The sequence below is a fragment of the Cetorhinus maximus genome, chromosome 8, assembly GCF_964194155.1.
Source record: "Cetorhinus maximus chromosome 8, sCetMax3.hap1.1, whole genome shotgun sequence".
NCBI lineage: Eukaryota > Metazoa > Chordata > Chondrichthyes > Lamniformes > Cetorhinidae > Cetorhinus > Cetorhinus maximus.
The window spans coordinates 65,707,601-65,730,935 of record NC_135886.1 but is presented as its reverse complement, the minus strand read 5'-3'; the positions used below and the strand labels follow the sequence as shown (position 1 = coordinate 65,730,935).

The 23,335-nt window shown below is 43.2% G+C and overlaps 1 long non-coding RNA gene across 1 annotated transcript in view; it reads right to left on the bottom strand.

The window, feature by feature from the left end:
* The window catches only part of LOC144683689 (uncharacterized), a 29,038-nt gene extending 8,452 nt beyond the window's left edge, over window positions 1–20,586 (bottom strand). Inside the window, exons 1-2 of the long non-coding RNA XR_013577318.1 lie at window positions 20,499–20,586; window positions 17,914–18,081 (exon numbers count right to left, since the gene is read on the bottom strand). This is a non-coding gene — a long non-coding RNA (uncharacterized LOC144683689). The remainder of the gene's footprint in view (window positions 1–17,913; window positions 18,082–20,498) is intronic.
* Window positions 20,587–23,335: the final 2,749 nt, after the last annotated feature.

The window sequence follows — 23,335 nt, the reverse complement described above, 5'->3', positions numbered from 1 at the left end:
TTCAGTGGGTTAGTGGATCTACTTAAGGGTCATTTCCAACCAAAACCTTCAGTCATAATGCAGCGTTTTCTGTTTAATTCGCGAGTGAGAACACCGGGGGAATCGATCGTGACGTACATTGTGAAACTCAAGCAATTATCAGAGCATTGCAATTTTGGTACAACCCTAAATGACATGATGTGCGGTCGATTAGTCTGTGGGGTGTGTAACAATGCCATACAACGTCGGTTGCTAGTGGAAGCTAGTGGATAATAAGAGATTGCGCTCGCTATGGAAAGCGCTGAGGCAGATGCATTGGAACTGCAGGGAGCGCAAAGTACAGCAATTAGAGCGGGAACTGGCAGCCGGGCGTGGCACCAAATCAGCCAAAGCCACTGGAAAAAGGGAAGCAGTTCCAGTCAGCTGCAGAACTAAAAGATAACGCCAGGCAGAGATTCCTAAGGTCCAATGTTATCAATGTGGGAGTAACCACGCTCCTAAATCTTGTCACTTTAAGGAGGCTGAGTGCCATTATTGTGAGAAAAAAGGACACCTGAGGAGACAATGCAGGGCTAGGTCCAGGTAGTCGAATGGCCAACCCAACAAGATGTTACAAGTGCACAGTGTGGAAGGCCCTGGTACCAGTAAGTGTGATATTTACTCTCTTTCCAACCTCAAGAATATTAAGCCAGACCCAATCACTGTAACTCTCCATGTAAATGGGAAGCCTCTAAATATGGAAGTAGATACAGGTGCATCAGTCACTGTGATGGGCGAGCACACATTCCAGTATTTGAGAGTGTCCAGCCTTTAAATTTAGGGAGCACTTAACCAAGCTGAAAACACACACCAGACCAAGCCTCTGGGCCGTGACTTGTTCAACAAAATAAAGCCAAATTTGGTTGACATTTTCCAGGTGAGGACAGGGCGACTGTCAGAATTATAAAGAAAATATGACAGTGTCAAAATTAAGGACAACAAGCCAAAATCTACATTGATCCGGAAGCCACTCCCTGATTTTTCAGAGCTAGACCGGTACCATATGCCCTGAGTGAGAAAGTAGATACTGAACTAAAGAGGTTAGAAAAACTAGGTATTATCCAGTCAGTTCATCTTTCATAATAGTCTGCACCCATCGTCGCCATCTTGAAGCCTGACAAGACTATCCACATTTGTAGTGATTACAAACAAACCATCAATCAGACCGTAAAGCTGGATAAGTATCCTCTTCCACTAATCATAAAACTGGCCCGGAACCAGTCATATACCAAGTTGGACATGAGTCACACCTATCAACAGCTTGTCTAGGATGACGACTCTCGTGGATATGACACAATAAACACCCACAAAGGGCTTTTTCAGTACACGCGCCTGCCTTTTGTTGTCATTGGCATGTGCAATATTCCAACGCACAATGGAGAGCCTACTACAGGGGGCTGCCACAGGCTGTGGTGTACCTCGAGGTACTCATCACAGCGGCCACGGAGGCCGAACATCTGGCAAACTTAGAAGAGGTGCTAAAAAAGTTTCAGGAGGCTGGAGTCTGCCTCAAGAAAGAAAAGTGTACTTTTCAAGCCCAGCAGTTGACTTACCTGAGACACAGCATCAATGCTCAAGGGCTATGCCTGTCGAGGAGAAAGTCAGGGTCATAAAATAAGCACCTTCCCCCATGAACATGTCTGAACTTAAATCATTTCCAGGAATAGTCAATTATTATGGGCGGCTTTTGCCAAATCTATCCACTGCACTGACCCCCGTACACCCCCTACTAAAGAAGAACCACCACTGGTTTTGGGGAACTCCTCAGGAAACAGCTTTCAACAAGGTGAAGCAATTGCTGCAGTCTTCAAACCTACTTGTACACTTCGACCCATGGATGGAACTAATACTGACATGAGATGCCTCTCCATGTGGTGTTGGGGCAGTGTTGTTCCATGAGATGGCTGACAGCTCAGAGAGGCCGATAATGTTCTTGACACACGTCCTACCAGTAGCTGAAGGAGGCTATTCACAAATCGAAAAAGAGGGCCTATCAATAGTTTTCAGCATCAAAAAGTTCCATCGATATCTACATGGGAGACATTTCTCTATTGTTTCAGACCTCAAGCCACTGTTAGGCCTTTTTAAGGAGGACAAGGCTATTCCACCAATAGCTTCTGCGAGGCTTCAGAGGGAGGGCATTGATCCTGGCCACATATGGATAGACCTTCAAACACCAACCAGGGGTACATATTGCGAATGCAGATGTCCTAAGTCGCCTGCTTTTGAGAGAAAGTATTACATGTACACCTATTCCTCAAGAAATGGTTTTGGCCTTAAACTTTTGGATACACTACCAGTCTGTGTGAAACAACTAGTGTGGACTAGTTGGGATCCACTGTTATCCGGAGTGTGAGATAAAATCCTTACGGAATGGGGAAATGAGGCCGCTTCAGGGGATGTGAAACCCTACTGTATCCAATCAAGATGGTATTGTGCTATGGGGAGCGCGAGTGGTTGTTCCTGTGCCAGCCAGGTAGCTACTCCTGATGAAACACCACAGTAGCCACCCTGGTATCTCGAAAATGAAAATGTTAACCAGGAGTTATGTATGTTGGCCCAGAATCAACACTGATATTGAGAACATGGTAAGGCACCGCCAACAGTGCCAGCTGCAGCAAAGCCTGCCAGCCACAGCTCCCACCACACCCCTGGGAATGACCTGGCCGGCCATGGGTCCGCATCCATGTTGATTATGTAGGATGATTTATGGGTACGATGTTCCTCCTCATAATTGATTCATGCTCCAAGTGGATAGAAATTTTTGAGGTGAAGACACCGATTTCGATGGCGGCCATCGAAAACCTGCGGCCGTGTTTTGCAGCTCATGGTTTGCCTGAACTGACCGTGTCCGATAATGGGGCAGTGTTCACAAGTGCGGAGTTTCAAAACATCACCACTCTCAATGGTATAAAACACAAAGACAGCGCCCGATCACCCAGCATCGAACAGCTTAGCCGAGAGAGCTGACCAAACTTTTAAATCTGGCATGAAAAAACTATCATCAGGTGAATCTTCAGCAACAAGGATCTCACGTTTTCTGCTGAGTTACCGCACTACCCAAACACAACAGGTGCTCCTCCTGCTGAACTATTAATGAAACATCGTCTCAGGACGAGGTTAAGGTTTGTGTTTCCAAATTTGCAGGAGAGAGTAGAGTCAAGTCAGTGCAACCAGAAGACAAGTCATGATTCTCACAGCAGAACTGGGAAGATCTCGACTAATGGAAATGTGTACGTGAAAAACGTTGTAGCGGTCCCAGGTGAATTCCCGGAAGGGTGGCCTCCGAGACTGGAACTCTTTTGTATCAGGTAAGGATAGAAAGATGGGTTGTTCGGAAGCACATTGGCTACCTGGGGATAGAGAGGCACTTCCGCAGTCAGTGTTACCACCGAGTGTTGGCGAACATGTGTACACCAAAGATTCTAGTCAACCTGTAATAAACATCAAGGACATCCCTGTGGAAGTTAATGATAATGAATTGTTTGTAACAAAGGAGGTACCCGTTAGTACAGTTCCAGAAAATGTTGATTCAGTAGAAGCTTCACAACCTGTCAAACTAGGCCGGTCGATGCGAATTCAAAAGCCACCCCAAAGACTTCAAAGACTTACAATAGAACCTCTAGTTATAAATTATATGTTGTGTAATTGAAGTCCGGGTTAACGACATATGTGCTTATTTCTACAATCCAGAAAATTCTTGGTTCAGTTGTTTAAAGCACTTATTAACTGAAAAGATGTACAAAAGATTTAAGGGGGCGGGGGGAGGGATGTGATGACTGTCACTTTAAGATCAGTTTGATTGAGTAGGGGTCATGTGATTTGTTCAACCAATGTGTAGCTAGCGAGGGGGAATAAATTCTGGGGGAGGAATTTCCTAGGAATTGGTTGTGAGGGGCTGGCTAGGTACAAGCAGCCGCAAAAGCTCTAGTGTAAATAAAGTTCATTTTGTTTGACTAATAAGCCTCTCAGAGCATGTTTCTACAAAGATGTTAAGCTAACTGGCCTGTAATTTCTTGTTTTCGGTCTCCCACCTTTCTTGAAGTGTTATTTTAGCGATTTTTCATTCTGCTCGGGCCTCCCCAGGATCTAGGGAATTTTGGAAGATCACAACCAATGCATCTGCTATCTGCAGCCTGAGGATTCAGGCCATCAGGTCTTGGGGGCTTGTCACCCTTTATTCCTAATTATTTTCCCAGTATCTTTCCTGAGTGATTGTGATTGTTTTAACTTCTTCCCTCCCTTTTACCTCTTGATTTTTAAGTATTCTTGGGATTATTTTTGTCTTCTACAGTGAAGACAGACACAATGTCTCTTCAATGCTTCCGTCATTTTCTTGTTTCCATTATCAATTCCCCAGCCTCACCTTTTGAGGGACCAAAGCTCACTTTAGTTACACTTTACCTTTTAAATACTTGCAGAGACTCGTTCTCTTTTTTATAATTATAGTTAGCTTTCTCTCGTACCCTGATATTGCATTCCTTATTGTTTTAGACATTCATTGCTAGTTTCAAAAATCTGACCAATTGTCTGACATACTACTTTGCAGAGTTGTACACTTTTTCTTTCAATTTCATACTATCTTTAATTTCCTTAGTTGAATGGTTTATCCTTCAGAGGCTTTCTTTCTCAATGGAACATATCTTTGCAGAGAGTTAAGAAATATCTCCTTAAATATCTGCCTTAGTTTCTCTGTTGTCCTGCCTTTTAACCAATTTTTCCAGTTCACTTTAGCCAACTCTGTCCTCAAACCCTTATAATTGCATTTATTTAAGTTTAAAACACTAGTTTTAGACCCACACTTCACACCCTCCAATTGAATGTGAAGTTCTATCATGTTATGATCATGATCAGAACACCATTTTATGATCTATTCTTGAGCAAATTGTTAAAGGCTGTTCACTCCAGAGCTGTACCCTTCCGTTTTCTTGTATTGGGGGAGAGAAGGAACAGAACCAGAGGCAGGAGCTCCAATGAGGGAAGCCTCACAGAAAGAAACCACATCATATTCACAGAAACACTGCCCAGAGAGTATGAAGACCCCTCGATTGACATTTCTGGAGATGTTGGCGAAATTGACTTTGCGTTGTTAGTGATTAGTGTTGGTTCAACTGACTGTGTAACCAGTTCTGTGATAACTTGAAGCCTTGGTCCACCTTGTAATGGTAATGGTTACAGAATGTGCTTGTTAAGGAAGTCTTCTGTATGTTAACTGAAAGTCTTTATTAACTACTTGTAACTATATAGCGTAAAGGGTACAAGCATAGAACTATCTCCATATCTAGGTCATAACCCGTCTCTGGCCAACACCACACTGACCCTAGGTCTGGGTCATGTGCCTTCTTACATGACTGTGTGAGTGGGTCTGTGCTCAGTCCCACATTAACCCTGTATATACCAGACCCTAATACTACCCCTCCCCCCGCCATGTCTTTATCCCATGGATATTGAGTTACATTAGTTTCCTCAAGTCTTACATGTTTATAAATCTTATGCATTTACCTTATTGTTACGGCTTTAATCCTATTCCAACATTATTGCTATTAGTATTAGCATTAACATTGTTCTTACTGCCCCATCTCCCCCATTCAAGTCCTTGCAGTTAGAGGTTCAGGCAGTCTGGAGGCCTCATTACCCTTCCACGTCTCGTTCACTGTTATGTCAGCAGAGTGATAGGCTCTGGTGGTTCTGGTTCTTGTTGTTGGCTTGAAGTTAGCTGGCATTTGGGTATGCTTTCATCCTTTTCTTCCATTGCTTTATGTTGAACTGATCGGTTCAGCTGTTGTGTCGATGCATGGTTGCTGCTCTTGATCGTTTCCTGTGAGGTGGGCAAGCATGGTATTCATCTCCTTGGCGCTTCTTTTTCTTCTTTCTCCATGTGGGCCGCTAGGAAGCTGGGTTGCACAGTGGGTGATAAGTCGACCAGCTGTATCATCTGCACAGTCGGAGGCAGAGGCTTCTTAGACTGCTAATTGTTCTCTGGTACCACGTTCACTGAAGGTGCTATGATAATCTCATGGGCAGAGGTTGGTCTGAGCATCGTGGACTTTCCAGGGCCTGGAATGATAAATGGACAAACCTGCTCTGCAAAGAAAGGAGGGAGATCAAAAGGTGAGATCTAAGTTTGAATACTCTTTAGTGTTTTAGTGCTCAGCACTGTGGTGTTTTGGCTGGCTCAGAACAGCTATCTTTACATCTTCCACTGTCTGGAGGAGATCCAGGGCGATGCTGGCATCCCTGCTGAGGAGAGCGAAAGACTGGTTATGGATGACGTACATCAGCTCAAAAGATTTGTTTGCTGCCTGATGTTATATTCTCTCCAGTGATCAGTTTTTCCTTGGCACAATATAATTCCTCTGCTTCTTTTCAAGCTGACATTCTGTAATTACACTTCTTCCAATTGTTTTTGAAAGACCCCACATTCTTTAGTGAAAGCTTCTACCTTCGCTTACCATTCTGTGTTCTTGATTTTCATCTCTTTGTATACCTCTTTGGGAATTTAATGTTTTTCCAAGTTTACTTCCAAATGTGCAACAGTTTTCTTCAGTGCTGCAGTCTCATTCTTGTACCTGTCAGCTTCCTATTAGAATAGGGAACATTCCTGAGTCTTCTCTGAAAATTGATTCATTCATCAGTTCTTTCAGAGTGGTATTAAATTCATTTTTTTTTCACATTGCCCCTTGGGAGCATTACAATCTTGGACTTAAGAGGTCCTTGTAGCATGTGTCCTTCAACAGGCTTTCCTTTTTGTTGCAAAGCTCAGCTATGTTATCTTGAGTTTTCTTATAAATTTAACAGTGTCTCATTGAGTATGATCTACTATTCAGCCATTCTGCTGCATGAAGTATTCTTTATTTCGCCATGTTGCTGAAGGGCAATGGATTATTTTTGAATCTGATCCTGAAGGACAATTAGCTGCTTTTTCAACTGTCTGTTTTCTTATTCAGCTCATTTCTTCTCACTCTGTATCAGTGTATAGTTTTGTCATTACTGATGGCTCTATCACAGCATTTTATGATGTAGCATTCAATGTCTTTTCCAATTCCTCCTATTTTTCCAGGGTACAAATTGTTTCGTACAAGAGTCCTTCAAGACAATGACCTCTGAGGGCCTATCTTGTCTGCTGTCATGCCTGGCTGTACTTCAGGTTCAGTTCTTCCAAGTCAGCTTTGAGATGGACATTCTCCGATTGCACTTATGTTTTTTTCTTGATCTGCCTGCTGCAGGGCTTTTTCCTTGTTATTCGCTACCAGCTGCTGGTGCAGTTCTGGAAAATGTCCATGTCTTCGAAAAGGAAATTTTTTTGGACTTCTGCCTTGGGCTTCCCGTAGAGATATATAATTAGGGCTTCTGGAAAGCTCTGTGCCTGCCTGGCACCCTCATGTGGTTTGTTTGGGTGCTGTCTTTTGCTTTTTCATCATTTTGCTGGAGGGGTGTGTGGCTTGTGACTCTTCTTAAGCTCTGAACTCTCCTCAGCTTGAAAATTAAAACATTTGGCAAAGGTTGTTAACATTTCATCGAAGCTGGTTGAAGACTCATCAATATACTGCATTAGGATTACATCAGCAACTTCACCAAATGAGGATTTAAACGCTATCACTCTGGATTTCTTTCGAATTAAAACTGACACCTGACTTCTCCAGTAGTTTAAAATTTTTGTTTGTGAGGACAACCAATTTTTCGTTAGGTTTGGCCCTGGGACAAGTCTAAACTGATTTGGTGAGTTGCATTTTTGACCCATAGTCATTTTATTTTTTTCAGCAGTTACAGTTTTACATGTTGTTGCCCCTTTAAGAATGGCTGTGCAGGAACCATTTTTAATCTCTTCAAAATGTCTCAGCAACTGCCGTTTTCTTCCTTCTGACCTTCCTATGCTTTGTCGGGTTCGGTGGGCTCCTGCTGCAATCAACTTTTTAACTCTGGGAAAAAAAAAACTTTTAAACTAACAACATTTACCAACAATTTACTCCTGAGCTTTGGTGATCGATTTCAGGGCAATTTTTGCTCTGCTAGTTTTTTTTAAAAACCTTTATTTCAATGGAATTTGTTTCACCTCTCCAGTTTTCAAAATTACGTCACCAGTCTCTTTGGAGACAACGGGGAAGTTCCCACGCTTGCTGGTTTTGGTGGGCTCTGCAAACTGGCAGCAGTGTGCTTCTGGCAGAAACTTTTTTAACAATGGCTGCGCGGGTCGGTGGTCTGCAGACTTCTTTCATTCAGTGATTTATCATGAGCAGCGAGGTGTTTGAAGTCAACGCAGGCTTGCTGTTCTAAGAATCAGAAGGCTGCGACATTCCCAAGAGCTGAGTAAGCTCATTATTAATTTTCCTTCTCTTATTAACTCAGAGGCCATGTGTCGAGGTTTGGAGTCGGGGATCGGGTAAGCGATGGGTTATGTTCAAATGGCGCTTCAGATTGAATTGGTAGAAAGGGCTTCTCAGGATTGGCTGCAGCTTGGAAGTTAAGAAGATTTAACTCACCCCTGCAGGTTGCGGACTCTGTGCTGAAGCTGGACTTCCAGGGGAGATCCTATGGAGTCTTCTGCTGTAGTAAATCCTCTGCCTTTAGCTTCCAGGTGGTTCCCTCTGGAGCTTTTTCTGGCAAATTTTCTCAGCATCTGTAGCTTCATTTGGGAGCTTCTTTCAGTTCAAAATCCATTAAAGGTTTTTTTTGTTTTAGTTTTTCTGCATTCTCATAAGGTTGAGCACTTTTTGACCCTCAGCTTCTACTATGTTGTAATGGTGTTAGTTACAGAACGTACAAACATACGAAATAGGAACAGGAGTAGACCATTCGGCCCCTCGAGCCTGCTCCGCCATTCAATAAGATCATGGCTGATCTGTTTATGTTTCAAATTCCACATTCCCATCTACTGCCAATAACCTTCGATTCCCTTGCCTAACAAGAAACTATCTACCTCTGCCTGAAAAATATTCAGTGACCTCCACCACATTCTGAGGCAGAGAGTTCCAAAGTTGCAAAACCCTCTGAGAGAAAAAAATTCTCCTCATCTCTGTCCTAAAAGGGCAACCCCTAATTTTAAAATACTGCCCCATAGTTCTGCACTCACCATAAGAGGAAGTGTCCTTTCCACGTCCACTTGTCAAGACCATTCAGCACTTTACATATTACATAAATCACCCCTCACTCTTCTAAACTGCAGTGGAAACAAGCCCAGTCTGTCCAACCTTTCTTCAGGAGACAACCTACTTATTCCAGGTATCAATCTAGGAAACCTCCTCTGAATCGCCTCCAACGTTAAGGAAGTCTTCATTGTCTTTTGTATGTTAACAGCAAGTCTTTTTTCACTACTCATAACTGAACACATATATACAGCAAAGGGTACTGGCATGGAGCTATCTAGGCCTTCACACATCTTTGGCCAACTTCACACTGACCCTAAGTCTGGGTCATATAAGTTCTTACATCACTGTGTGGCAGGAATGTATTCAGTCCTACATTAACCCTGTACATACCAGACCCTTATACTACAGTCCATGAGCTGCAAAGCCCTCACAATGGAAGTGAAGGTGATCACATACTCAACCTTCATCGGTCTGGATCCTTCCAGACATCCACAAGGGAACCTGTGTCAGGTTAGACATGGGGCAGTGAGGGACAGTGTTTGACAGATCACTAACACCCTACTTTGTAAGGGCTGGAGAATTCATTAACTGGGAAATGTCTGTGGTGGAGCAAAGGAGAGGATTGAACTATTAAATTATTGGCTCTCCCAGACTGCTCGGAGTGATTGACAAGACCCTAAAGCTCCCTTTCAGAACCCACAAAGCTACATCTACAGAAAGGGTTTCCACTCCCTAAAAGTGCAGATAGTCTGATGCATGACTGCACATCCTGTATGTGAAAAGTACAACACACCGGGGCCTGCACGACGCTTTCACTGAGCACAATTCAAAAATAGTACACATACCCGGGCCAGGGGGACCATTTGACCTTTTCATCACCCACAGACCAAGATGAAGGAGAGGGACAACCAGGTGCTCAGGCCCAGCAGACAGGTCACAGAGAGACATCACGACGCTGGAAAGCCACATCAGATCAGATCTGGGAGTGTAACTCAATTCTATCCAAAGAGAGTAATGAGGGTTGGTGCTGTGTCCTGAGAAACTTCACTATCACTGAAGACCTGAACATCGACAGGCCAGGAGAGCAGCAGGGTCTGGTATGTACAGGGTTAATGTAGGACTGAATACATTCCTGCCACACAGTGATGTAAAACTCACATAACCCAGACTTAGGGTCAGTGTGAAGTTGGCCAGAGATGTGTGAAGGCCTAGATAGCTCCATGCCAGTACCCTTTGCTGTATATATGTGTTTAGTTATAAGTAGTGAAAAACGACTTGCTGTTAACATACAAAAGGCTATGAAGGCTACCTTAACATTGGAGGCGATTCAGAGGACCTTTTCTAGATTGATACCTGGGATAAGCAGGTTGTCTCCTGAAGAAAGGTTGGACAGACTGGGCTTGTTTCCACTGCAGTTTAAAAGAGTGAGGGGTGATTTATGTAATATGTAAAGTGTTGAATGGTCTTGACAAGTGGACGTGGAAAGGACGCTTCCTCTTATGGTGAGTGCAGAACTATGGGGCAGTGTTTTAAAATTAGGGGTTGCCCTTTTAGGACAGAGTTGAGGAGATTTTTTTTCTCTCAGAGGGTTGTGCGACTTTGGAACTCTCTGCCTCAGAAGTTGGTGGAGGTCACTGAATACAGACAGAAGATCCTGTGCTACAGGGGCCGGAAGTGACACATCCACAGGAGGCCTGTGTTTGAGAGGGCAGGACTGCCAGAGAACAGCTTGACTTGGCTGCAACAACTGGCCCCATTCACAAACAGCATGACCGACTCCACCCGGACTCTGTACATCCTGTGTGCTGGGTACACGAGTTCTCCCTCTCATTGCTCACATCAGCCTTTCCCAGCTCACAGTAATGACAACAGCAATTAGCACTTTAAACAAATGTGCCTCACACATCCAGTTTGGAGCTTACAAAAAGTCAGCACTGTGGAGCACAAGCAAATGAGTGAGGGATTTTCCCCAAGGGTGTCCATTGTTTCCCCAGATCTGATTGGTCTGTGCTAACCATGTGATTATTAATATATTATTTCTCACGTATGAAGAGATGTTTCACTGAGCTCAGGACCCAAATCCCTGCCTCTCTGCTCCTTCCAATCATGACACCAGGGCCAGGATTTTACAGCCTCTCCGGCCCGCCGGTTATTATGGTCCCACCAAACTGAATGGAGGTTTAAATGGCTTGCGGCATCCACTGGGGGCAGACATGCTGCGACGAGGCAGTGAAATTCTGGCCAGGTCTCAGGCTCTTTGTTCCAGTTAAACCAGGCCCCTGTTCCCCAATCCCCCACACAGATTCAAATGTCACACTGTCAAGGATTCTCTGAATTTCTGCTTCTGTGTTGTCACCTACATCTTAGATCACTCTGATGAGCAAATCCTAACTCCAATACTTTCAAGATTTCCTATCCCTACCGTCAGGTAATCTTTCAGCAATGGCTCAGGGAATGAACAACAACTCCTGTCCAATAATTAATCCCATTACTGCACAGGTCCATGACCTCAATAAGATCACTCTCCAAGCTTCAGAAATGGTAAAGTATCGCATCACATCTTGTAATAAAGAAAGAATGAGAAATGAATCCTGGGTACGCACAGACAGAGAAAATATATGTGAGCCACAAAAAGAAACCTGGAGATTAAAAAAAATACACTAGTGATTAAATTTGGCCATGTATTGCCCATTTTCTGGAATCTAAACAGTCTGTAATATCAAAAATAGAGTCATAGAGTTATACTGCACAGAAACAGGCCCTTTGGCCCATCTTGTCCATGCTGGCCATCAAGCACCTATTTATTCCAATCCCATTTTCTAGCACTTGGTCTGTAGCCCTGTATGTTATGGCGTTTCAAGCGGTCATCTAAATATTTCTTAAATGTTGAGGGTTCCTGCCTCTACCATCCCCTCAGGCAGTGTGTTCCAGATTCCAACCACCCTCTTGGTGAAAAAAGTTTCTTAAATCCCCTCTGAACCTTCTGCCTCTTACCTTAAATCTATGCCTCCAGGTTATTGATCCCTCCGCTAAGGGGAAAAGTTTCCCCCTATCTATCCTATCTATGCGCATCATAATTTTGTATACCTCTACCAGGTCCCTCCTCAGCTTTCTCTGCTCTAAGGAAAACAATCCCATCCTATCCAGTCTCTCTTCATAGTTGAAACGCTCCAGCCCAGGCAACATCCTGGTGAATCTCCTCTGCACCCTTTCCAGTGCAATCACATCCTTCCTATAGTGTAGTGACCAGAACTGCACACAGTACTCCAGCTGTGGTCTAACTAGTGTTTTATACAGCTCCAACATTACCTCCCAGCTCTTATATTCTGTGCCTCGGCTAATAAAGGCAAGTATCGCATATGCCTTCTTAACCACCTTCCCTACCTGTGTTGCTGCCTTCAGGGATCAATGGACATGTACACCAAAGTCCCTCTGATCTGTTGTACATCCGAGTGTCCGACCATTCATTGTGTATTCCCTTGTCGTGTTAGTCCCCCCTAAATGCATCACCTCACACTTCTGAGGATTGAATTCCATTTGCCACTGCTCTGCCCATCTATATTGTCCTATAATCTAAAGCTTTCCTTCTCAAAATTTACAACACCATCCATTTTTGGGTCATCTGCGAACTTACTGATCATACCTCCTATATTTACATCTAAATCATGAATGCACACTACAAACAGCAAGGGACCCATCACTGAACCCTGCAGTGCACCACTGGTCACAGGCTTCCAATCGCAAAAACAACCTTTGACCGTCACCCTCTACTTCCTGCCACTAAGCCAATTTTGGATCCAATTTGCCAAATTGCCCAGGATCCCATGGGTTCTTACCTTCTTGACCAGTCTCCCATGTGGGATCTTGTCAAAAGCCTTACTGAAGTCCATGTAGACTACATCAACAGCACTAGCCTCATCTACACAACTAGTCACCTCCTCGAGAAATTAAATCAAATTGGTTAGGCATGATCTCCCCCTGACAAAGCCATGCTGACTATTCTTGATTAATCCCTGCCTCTCCAAGTGGAGATTAATCCTGTCCCTCAGAATTTTTTCCAATAGTGTGGGAGAATGCCCACACATGTCCAAATGGAAGTGCACCTCTCACAGTATTGGGTAAGGACAAACAGGAGATGTCCTTTACTCACACCTGAAGCAGGCTTTAAGTCATTTGCAAATGAAAATATGGATCCTAACACCTCCAACAACATTGGTTTCCTCAGGGAAAACCAATTCTAAATGTCTTGTATAAAAAAGGGTGTGTTTACCTGTTTATCACAGTTAGCAATACTCTAATTCCCAAGATCCCCAAACTTTGTCACCCAAGCCTGGCCCCCAAACTCTGAACTTCCTCCTGGATTCCAACCCCAACCTCCAGGCTAGTGAGCACCAATCCCTCCCTCCTGACCCCTCAATCCTCGACGCACACTTCAGACCCCCAACATGCCTGACAACCACTGCTGCTGAGCGTAAGTAATTGCCTGTGGTTCACTGTGCCAGCTTCATAGTGATGAGGTCTGAGGCCCAATATTTGTGTGTAGAGTGTTAACACTGGATAAAGGTGCACAAAAATGGCTGCTCCCACCAACATACCCTCTAATTTGTTTTGGAATGTGCAGGTGGTTTAGTTAAGCCACATTAAATTTGGTTTGTGCACATCCTGCATGGGGACCTTGGAAACCCTGGAACTATTCTCCAATGCCCTCACAGTCTTCCTAAAATGAGCACCCAGAACTGTCTGCATACTCTAGCTGAGGTTTAACTCATGTCTTATACAAATTCAACATAATCTCCTTGCCCTTGTACTTTATGCCTAGGGAACTGTATGCTTTATTAACTGCACTCAAACTCCTCTGCCATTTTAATGACTTATGCACATATACAACCAGGTCCCTCTGCTCCTGCACACCTGATTGAGTAGTATCCTTTATTTTATACTCTCTCTCTCTCCATGTTCTTCCTACTAAAGTGTATAACCTCACATTTCTCTGCATTGAACTTCACCTGCCATCTATCTGCCAATTCCATCAACTTGTCCTTTTGAAGTTCTACAATGTCCTTCTCACAACTAACAATGCTTCCAAGTTTTGCACCATTATGAAACTGTTCCCTGTAAATAAAGGTTTAGATCATTAATATATATCCCAATACTGACCCCTGGGGAACTCCGGTACAAACCTTCCTCCTTTTACTACTGTCCCTTTTATTCCATGAGCTATAACTTTTCTCACAAGTCTGTTGTGCAGCTGTATATCAATTGCCTTTTGGAAGTCCATGTACACCACATTGACAACATTACCCTCATCTACCCTCTGTTACCCCTTCAAAAAACTCCAGCAAGTTAGCTAAACATGATTTCCCCTTAAGAAATCCATGTGGGCTCACCTTAATTAACATGCATTTTAAATTAAACGACTCACTGGAGGAGGAGACTCCACAAATGTCCCCATCTTCAATGATGGAGGAGCCCAGCACATCAGTATAAAAGATAAGGCTGAAGGGTTTGCAACAATCTTCAGCCAGAAGTGCCAAGTGGATAATCCATCTCGGCCTCCTCCGGAGGTCACCAGCATCACAGCTACCAGTCTTCAGCCAATTCGATTCACTCCACATGATATCAAGAAATGACTGAAGGTACTGAATACTTCAAAGGCTATGGGCCCTGACATTATTCCGGCAATAGTACTGAAGACTTGTGCTCCAGAACTTGCTGCACCTCTAGCCAAGCTGTTCCAGTACAGCTACAACATTGGTATCTAACTAAATTGCCCAGGTATGTTCTGTACACAAAAAGCAGGACAAATTCAACCTGGCCAATTACCACCCCATCAGTCTACTCTCAATCATCAGTAAAGTAGTGGAAGGGGTTATCAACAGTGCTACCAAGCGGCAGTTGCTTAGCAATAACCTGCTCACTGATGCCCAGTTTGGGTTCCGCCAGGGCCACTCAGCTCCTGCCTGCATTACAGCCCTGGTTCAAACATGGACAAAAGAGCTGAGCTCCTGAGGTGAGGTGAGAGTGACTGCAATTGACATCAAGGCAGCATTTAACCGAGTGTGTCATCAAGGAGCCCTGGCAAAACTGGAGGCAATGGGAATCAGGGGGAAAGCTCTCAGCTGTTTGGAGTCATAGCTAGCACCAAGAAAAACGGTTGTGGTTGTTGGAGGTCAGTCATCTCAGCTCCAGGACATCACTGCAGGTGTTCCTCAGGGTAGTGCCCTTGGCCCAAACATCTTCAGCTGCTTCATCAATGACCTTCCTTCCATTATAAAGTCAGAAGTTGGGATGTTCACTGACGATTGCACAATGTTCAGCACCATTTGCAACTCCTCAGATACTGAACCAGTCCATAGCCAAATGCAGCAAGACCTGGACATTATCCAGGCTTAGGCTGACAAGTGGCAAGTAACATTCGCACCAAACAAGTGCCAGGCAATGACCATCTCCAACAAGAGAGAATCCAACCATCACCCCTTGATGTTCAATGGCATTAGCATCACTGAATGCCACACTAACACCACCTTGGGGGGCCACCATTGACCAGAAACTGAACTGGACTAGCTATATAAATACTGTGGCTACAAGAGCACATCAGAGGCTAGGAATCATGTGACGAGTAACTCACCTCCTGACTCCCCAAAGCCTGTCCACCATCTACAAGGCACAAGTCAAGAGTGTGATGGAATACTCCCCACTTGCCTGGATGAGTGCAGCTCCAACAACACAAGAAGCTTGACACCATCCAGAACAAAGCAGCCCACTTTATTGGTGCCACAACCACAAATATTCCCTCCCCCCACCACCGTGGCAGCAGTGTGTACCACCTACAAGATGCACTGTAGGAATTTACTAAGGCTCCTTTGACAGCACCTTCCAAACCCACAACCATCTAAAAGGAGAAGGGCGACAGATAGATGGGAACACCTGGAAGTTCCCCTCCAAGTCATTCACCATCTTGACTTAGAAATATATCACCATTCCTTCACTGTCGCTGGGTCAAAACCCTGTAACTCCCTTCCTAATAGCACTGTGGGTGTTCCTACACCACATGGACTGCAACAGTTCAAGAAGGCAGCTCACGACTACCTTCTCAAGGGCAACTAGGGATGGGCAACAAATGCTGGCCTAGCCAGTGAAGCCCACGTCCCATGAATGAATTTTAAAAAAAATTCCATGTAACCATGCATTCTGTCCTGAATTATAGTTTAGATGTTTTCCCACCATTATAATTAAACAGACTGGCCTTCAAATGCTGGGCTTACCCTTGCACCCTGCATTGAACAAGCACGTAATGTTTGCAATTTTCCAGTCCTCTGGCACCACCACTGAGTCTAAGTAAGACTGAAAAATTGTGGCCAGTGTCTCTGCAATTTCCACTCTGACTTTCCTCAGCATCCTTTGATGCATCTCAACAGGTCCTGGTGTCTTGTCAACTTTAAGTACAGACAGCCTATCTAATACCTCCTCATTATCAGTTTTAGAAATTTGTGATTGAATTTCCTCGTTTCATCTTCTGGCCTGGGTAGCATCTTCTTCCATGGTAATGACAGATGAAAAGTATTAATTTAAGACTTCATCTATTCCCCTTGCCTCCATGTGTAAATCCTTCTTTTGGTCCCTAATTGGCCCTACTCCTCCTTTTACCACCCTTTTACTATCTATATGCCTATCAAATACTTTGGGATTCCCTTTTATGTTAACTGCCAGTCTCTTTTCATACTCCTTCTTTGAGTCTCTTATTTGCTTTTTCACCTCTCCTCTGAACCTTCTGTATTCAGCCTGATTCTCAATTGTATTTTCTATCGTAAGCACGTTTTTTCTTTTTTATCTTAATTTCTACCTCCTTTGTCATTCAGGGAGCTCTGGATTTATTTGCCCTACCTTTCCCTTTTGAGGGAATATACCTTGATTGTGTCTGAAATATAGCTTCTTTGAAGTTAGCCCTTTGATGAGCTATTCTTTTTCCTGCCACCCCTTGACACCAACGTATTTGGCCTAGATACATTCTTACCCCATTGAAGTTGGTTCTCCCCTAGTTAATTTTTCTTACCCTGGATTGTTGATTGTCCTTTTCCATAGTCAGCCTAAACCTTGTGATACAATGATCACTACCCCCTAAATGTCCTCCCATTGACACTTGATCTACTTGGCCCACCTCATTCCCAAGAACCAGGTCAAACAGTGCCTCCTTTCTCATTGGACTGGACATTTATGGCTGTAGAAAATTCTGCTGAACACTAACTCAATGACATGATTCCTGCTGCTGATTTCTACCCAAGCATTTCTGCTGTATGACCACAATGATGATGGTTACTGACAGTGTTGTTAAGTTTTGTCTGTCATTCAGACCAACAGAATGGAAAATGAACTGTGGGTGTCTATACTTTACCCACAGAATCACAATTGTTACGGTACAGAAGGAGGGCATTTGGTGCATCATGCCTGCACCAGCTTTCCGAATGAGCGTCATGACTTAGTGCCATTCTCCTGCTTTTTCCCAATGACATTATTTAAATACAGACAATCATCTAATGTCCTCTTGAATGCCTCGATTGAACCTGCCTCCACCACACTTCCAGGCAGTGCATTCCAGACCCAAACCACTTGAGTGAAGAAGTTCTCACATCACGTTTGCAAATCATTTAAAATCTGTGCCCTCTCGTTCTCGATCCTTTTACGAGCGGAAACAGCTTCCCCCTACCTACTCTGTACAGCCACCATGTGATTTTGAACATCTCTATCAAATCTCCTCTTAGATTTCTCCTCTCCAAGGAGGACAGCCCCAACTTCAAAGTGAAGACAGTACCTTTGGGAGTCCTGCTGCATGTTTCCTCTGCGCCCCACTAACTGAAGCAGTCTGCCCACGGCAGGGGAGATTGGAAGGAAGCAAACAAGTAGTACAGACTGTAGGTGATGATGCAGCTGTAGGAAATGTCACCAATTACACATGCAAGGATCATGGCGACCCCCACACCTTAAAATAGAACAAGGAGCAGGAGGTTAGATTAGAAACTGTTAGTTAGAAATAAATTCTGTCTCTTAGCTACTCTTATTCCAAAGGCCTGAACCATTGCTCTGGAGACATGATTTCATTAATATTGGATTTGTGCCAAAATTGGGAGAGTTATCCTTCAGGCCATTCAAGGAGCAGCCTGACATTGGTGTGATTCTGTGAGTATGACTTTTAACCAATATCCCAAACTCCTCCATCACCATACCAGGGCAGGTCTTGCCCCACAGGCAGCCTCCATTCTACGACCTGGAAGTTTCCCTCCAAGTCACACACCATCCTGACTTGGAAATATTTCTCCATTCCTTCATTGTTGCTAGATCAAAATTCTGGAACTCCCTCCCTAACAGCACTGTGGCTGGAGTGACGCCACACAGACAATAATGATTCACATAGGTTGCTCACCACCACCTTCTCAAGGGCAATTAGGAATGGGCAACAAATGCTGGCTGTGCTGGAACACCCACTTCCAATAGGTGAATAAAAAATAGATTTAGCTATAGTTTATTCATAACTACCTAAATGCAAATGGTTAGGCTTAAAAGTTATCCACTGTAACCTCTCCAGTCCAGAATGCTTGGGTGCAAGCCACTTCTGGATTTTGGAACTTTCTGGAATGATGTTCGAGCTTAACCACAAGTTGGTGAACCAAAAAACGCTGCAGATATAAATATTTACCCGAAACATAAAACATTATAAAGCAGTAATAAAAAAAACTGTTTTACTTATCCAAATACTGTATCCACAGTATTCCACTCCCACAGTGCTGTGATAAAATGATGCCAATGATGTTGAGAGAACTGCTTGGGTCTGCTCAGAAATTTCCAGACTACTGGTTTTTCTGAACAATAGATTTCTGGATTTGTGAGGTTGCAGTGTACATATATTTAAGCTTTGAGTCAATCTTACTTCAGATGTCACAATTTTGCTTTATTAGTTAAGCTATTCGGCTAATGTAACACATAAAGATCACAAGAAGAGAGTCAGTTATTACCCCTTGATTTTCTGACCATGTTTGTTTTTCCCTTCATTCTTTCATGGGATATGGGCATCGCTGGCAAGGCCAGCATTTGTTGCCCATCCCTAATTGCCCTTGAACTGAGTGTCTTGCTAGCCCATTTCAGAGGGCAGCTAAGAGTCAACCACATTGCTGTGGGTCTGGAGTCACCTGTAGGCCAGAGCAGGTAAGGACAGCAGATTTCCTTCCCTTTGGACATTAGTGAACCAGATGAGTTTTACAACAATTGATTATAGCTGTCACGGTCGCCAACACTGAGATGAGATTTATATTCCAGATTTATCAATTGAATTTAAATTCCTCCAGCTGCAGTCGTGGGATTTCAACCCATGTCCCCAGATCATTTGCCTGGGCTCTGGATTGCTAGTGCATGAATTCAAAATGCCAGGAATTCAAAGTCAATTTTAATCTTCAGAACAAACAGTGGGCTGGATTTAACTGGCTCCTGCCAGCAGGTTTGAAGTTGGGGAGGTACTGTAAATCCAGAGGGTGCTCAGCTCACAGCCTAACTGCCTGCTCCTGCCTCCACCCCAATTACATTAGCGACGGGGATGGGGTCAGGCAGCCCGCCCGCTGGTGGGCCAGTTAAGGCCCTTAAGTAGGCAATTAATGTGCCTCATTCCATTGCTGCTGGCATTTAACCAGCGGCAGGAGTGGCCCACATCAGGCGGCCAGCCAAGTAGATTTTCCTGTGGGTGAATGGCTGGCGGGGTGGGGGTTCATCCTTCATTGGCCTTTCTGTCCCATTGGAACATCCCTCTAATTTTAAACCCCTCTCCCCTCAGGTTGTCCTCTCCCCGTGGCCTCTCAAGCCTCAGCTTCCATCTCCCTCTCACTGACAACCCCTTCAAACACTTTCAAAGTTCTGATCCCTGCAGTTCATCTCCTCATCGTCCAATTGCAGTACCGACAGTGGCGACGTTGGTGCTACTGATACATTAAGAGCCTCTGATTAGCTGGCAGCTCTGAGGTGAGACTTCCTGTCCTGATGGGCGGAAGTCCCACCTTCAGCCTATATAAATGGCCAATTGGCTGTTAACTGACTGACAGGAAGCTATTCTTCCCCTGGGCCGGCTCAGCTTGACTTTTTAGCTGGTAGGAACAGCGATCTTATAATTCAGCCCAATTAATCTTTAATTGACCTCAGAATTTAGCCCATTTGCCTTAATGAAACAAAGCTCTGTGCAGCATAATAATACAATACACATTAAATGTCTCTTTCCTTATTAAACACATTATATGTTACTGTAAGCAACACCACTGGAGATGTGCTAGTGAAATTAATGAAGCATAAATTTGAGGTTCTTATCATTCTAATTCTCAAATTAAAGAAGAAAATAAAATCCTGATTGAGGTAAATTACACAAGTTAGATGTAGAGGGTCATGGACCAGTGTTTATTTTTATCCAAGAAAATTACAATTGATCCCTCTACAATTGATGCAAACTCTCAGAAGTCCTTTTTAAAATTCTGAAAAACAGTGACAGATTCCACAGATATTTGAAAGAAATTACACATTTTCCTTTCTGTACTGCTTCTGGGACAATGCTCTGTTATTTTGATTTAATTTGAATCAGTAACCACGCTACCATTCTTTCCCTTAAAAGTTACAGAATCACTATTGCTATGGGGCAGAGGGAGGCCATTTGGCCCATTGTATGTGCGATGGCTTTCCGAATGAGTGCCATTCCCTGTTTTCTCCCTGTTACTCTGCACATTCTTCCTTTTCAGATAACACTCCAATTCCCTTTTGAATGCTTTAATTGACCCTGCCTCCACCGCACTCACAGGCAGTGCATTCCAAACCTTAACCACTCGCTGCATGAAAAGTTTTACCTCATATTGCTTTTGCCAATTATTTTCAATCTGTGTCCTCTCATGCTCGATCCTGTCATGAGTGGGAACAGTTTCTCCTTTTCTACTCTGTCCAGACCCCACATGATTTTGATCACCTCTAACAATTCTCCTTAATTTGTATTCATTTTTCATCATGTTTCATATTCTAGAGACACAACAAAGCACAAGGAGAGACAGAATTCCCTCCTTCATTTTAGATCAATGAAAAATATTTATCCAAATCTTTCCACCCCTTTCAATAAAGTAATGGGACCCCAGAAACAAGTGAAACTAACAGTCTCAGGTATTCAACAACTCTTATAAAAATGAACCTCAGCATTAATAACTGCCAGCCTTTGTAAAGCGTACAGTACATCAGACTGTAAACAGCACTTCAGCAAGGCTGGTTTATACCTGCATCAAAAAAGATTAATATAACCAGTTCATTGACATGAATTGTTAACTATTTAAATTGTTGCTGAGCTTGTGTTGCTGAATAAACACCTTGCATCATTGGCACGGCTTTCCACACTGCAACAGGTCCGAGGCTGGCAAACTGTCCAAAGGAAGATTCCAAGAAAAACATTGGTATCCCAACAAGTGCCAGCATGAGTGTGTAGGGAATAAGAAATGCACCTGGAAAAAATAGTAAAAAAGAGCTGAAATATATTGAATGTTAGAGTGACAAGGTTTATTCATGTGGTTTTGGAATGGATGTTAGATAACTAAACAGGCCATCTCATGTTAACACAGAAACTATATGTTGTCATTGACAGAACAGAGTGACTGCATTTTGCAAGTTCTTAGTATCTGAATCCTAAATTAAACAACCACAATCAGGCTCTTATCCTCTTGCAATTACACCCAACAACCCAGCTCCTGGCACTTGAGAGTCTCAAATGATGCTAGACACAAATTAAATGGTCTATTTCAGCAGAGTCAAGTATTTACAGGGAATTCATTATGGGGTTGGTGCTGGGGGTGAAAATACAGTTTGTAATCCCAGTGGAAACTTCGCGCATTGATTTTTCACCAGGAAATTCCTCACTATTTTTAGATGAAACCACAATCTCCATGTTGGACCATTCCCTGGAGTTGATTTCAGGGTGGGACACATTCTCATCAATTTTCCACTAGTTACACCCCCAGTGAAATCCCTGGTGAGAATCCAGACCAGAACTTCCTGAACCTGCCCCTTTTACAGGGTTCAAAATAAAACTGAACGATAACAACAGGATGAGGGCGTGAGTCCAAATTCCCTATTTTAACCTGCCTAACAAACAATGAAATCATTAATATTTTAAAAGATATTCCAAGTAATAAAATCATTATGTTTACATATCTGCTAAGGATCATTCAGTTTGGTTTAAAATACCATGTATTTGATACATCTCACTTAACAAAGAGTACATTTATTTTAAGGGGTTTGAGATCAGTTTCAGACTTTCTAAAAATACAAAATCACTCTCTCCCAGATGTTCCTGACCTTGTTGGTTTTTACTCTGGAAGAGAATGGTGGGATAATTTCCTTATCCATTTCCTGTTGTCTAGCTAATCATGGAGATGTTCCTTATGTTCTGGTGCTGGACTAGGAACCTACAGCTCACAGGTTCAAAACCCATCAAAACAAATTGTAGTGATTGTAGCTTTAAGGAATACAGTGATTGTAGCTTTAAAGACTTATTGTGTTGTATAGCATCATGTGACAGTGTGAATGAATCAGCTCTAAGCACGAGGAATCTTAGAGTGGGAGATCTTCTAGTTATGGAGCTTGATGGAAGCATGTAACTGCTGCTGCAGCCCGTAAATAAAGCTCAATGTTTCTAATGAGAAGCCTGTCTGCAAAATCAAGTCCATAACAGAAATTGAATTCAATTACAGGAAACCTGTGAGCTGGAACTAAAAATGAGAATAACTGGTAATGGAGTGTTGTAAAAACCCATCTGGTTCACAAACGTCCTCAGTTGAAAAAGTTACTGTCTCTCATACCAGGTCTGACCTACATATACACATACATATCTAACACCATGTGATTGTCTCTCACTTCCCTCAAAGGGACAGTAATAAATTCAACCTTCTCACATCGGAAGAAAGATTATATAAATAGACAGCAGTTTAAAACTTCGATATTCAATTTTCCTTACATCTGAAATGTTCAACTAATCATTTAACCATACAAAAAAAATGTTGCCTGGTTCATTGAATTTAACATTCTTTACAAATCAATTAATTATTCCCTTTATTTCTGCCTTTCACTCCCCTGTATTTTGGGTTTCACTACAGTACCTCCTCCATTTCTGTAAGCCAGGTAAGGGAATCTCCAGACATTGTCCAAGCCCACTGCATAACCGATCGCTGAGAGCA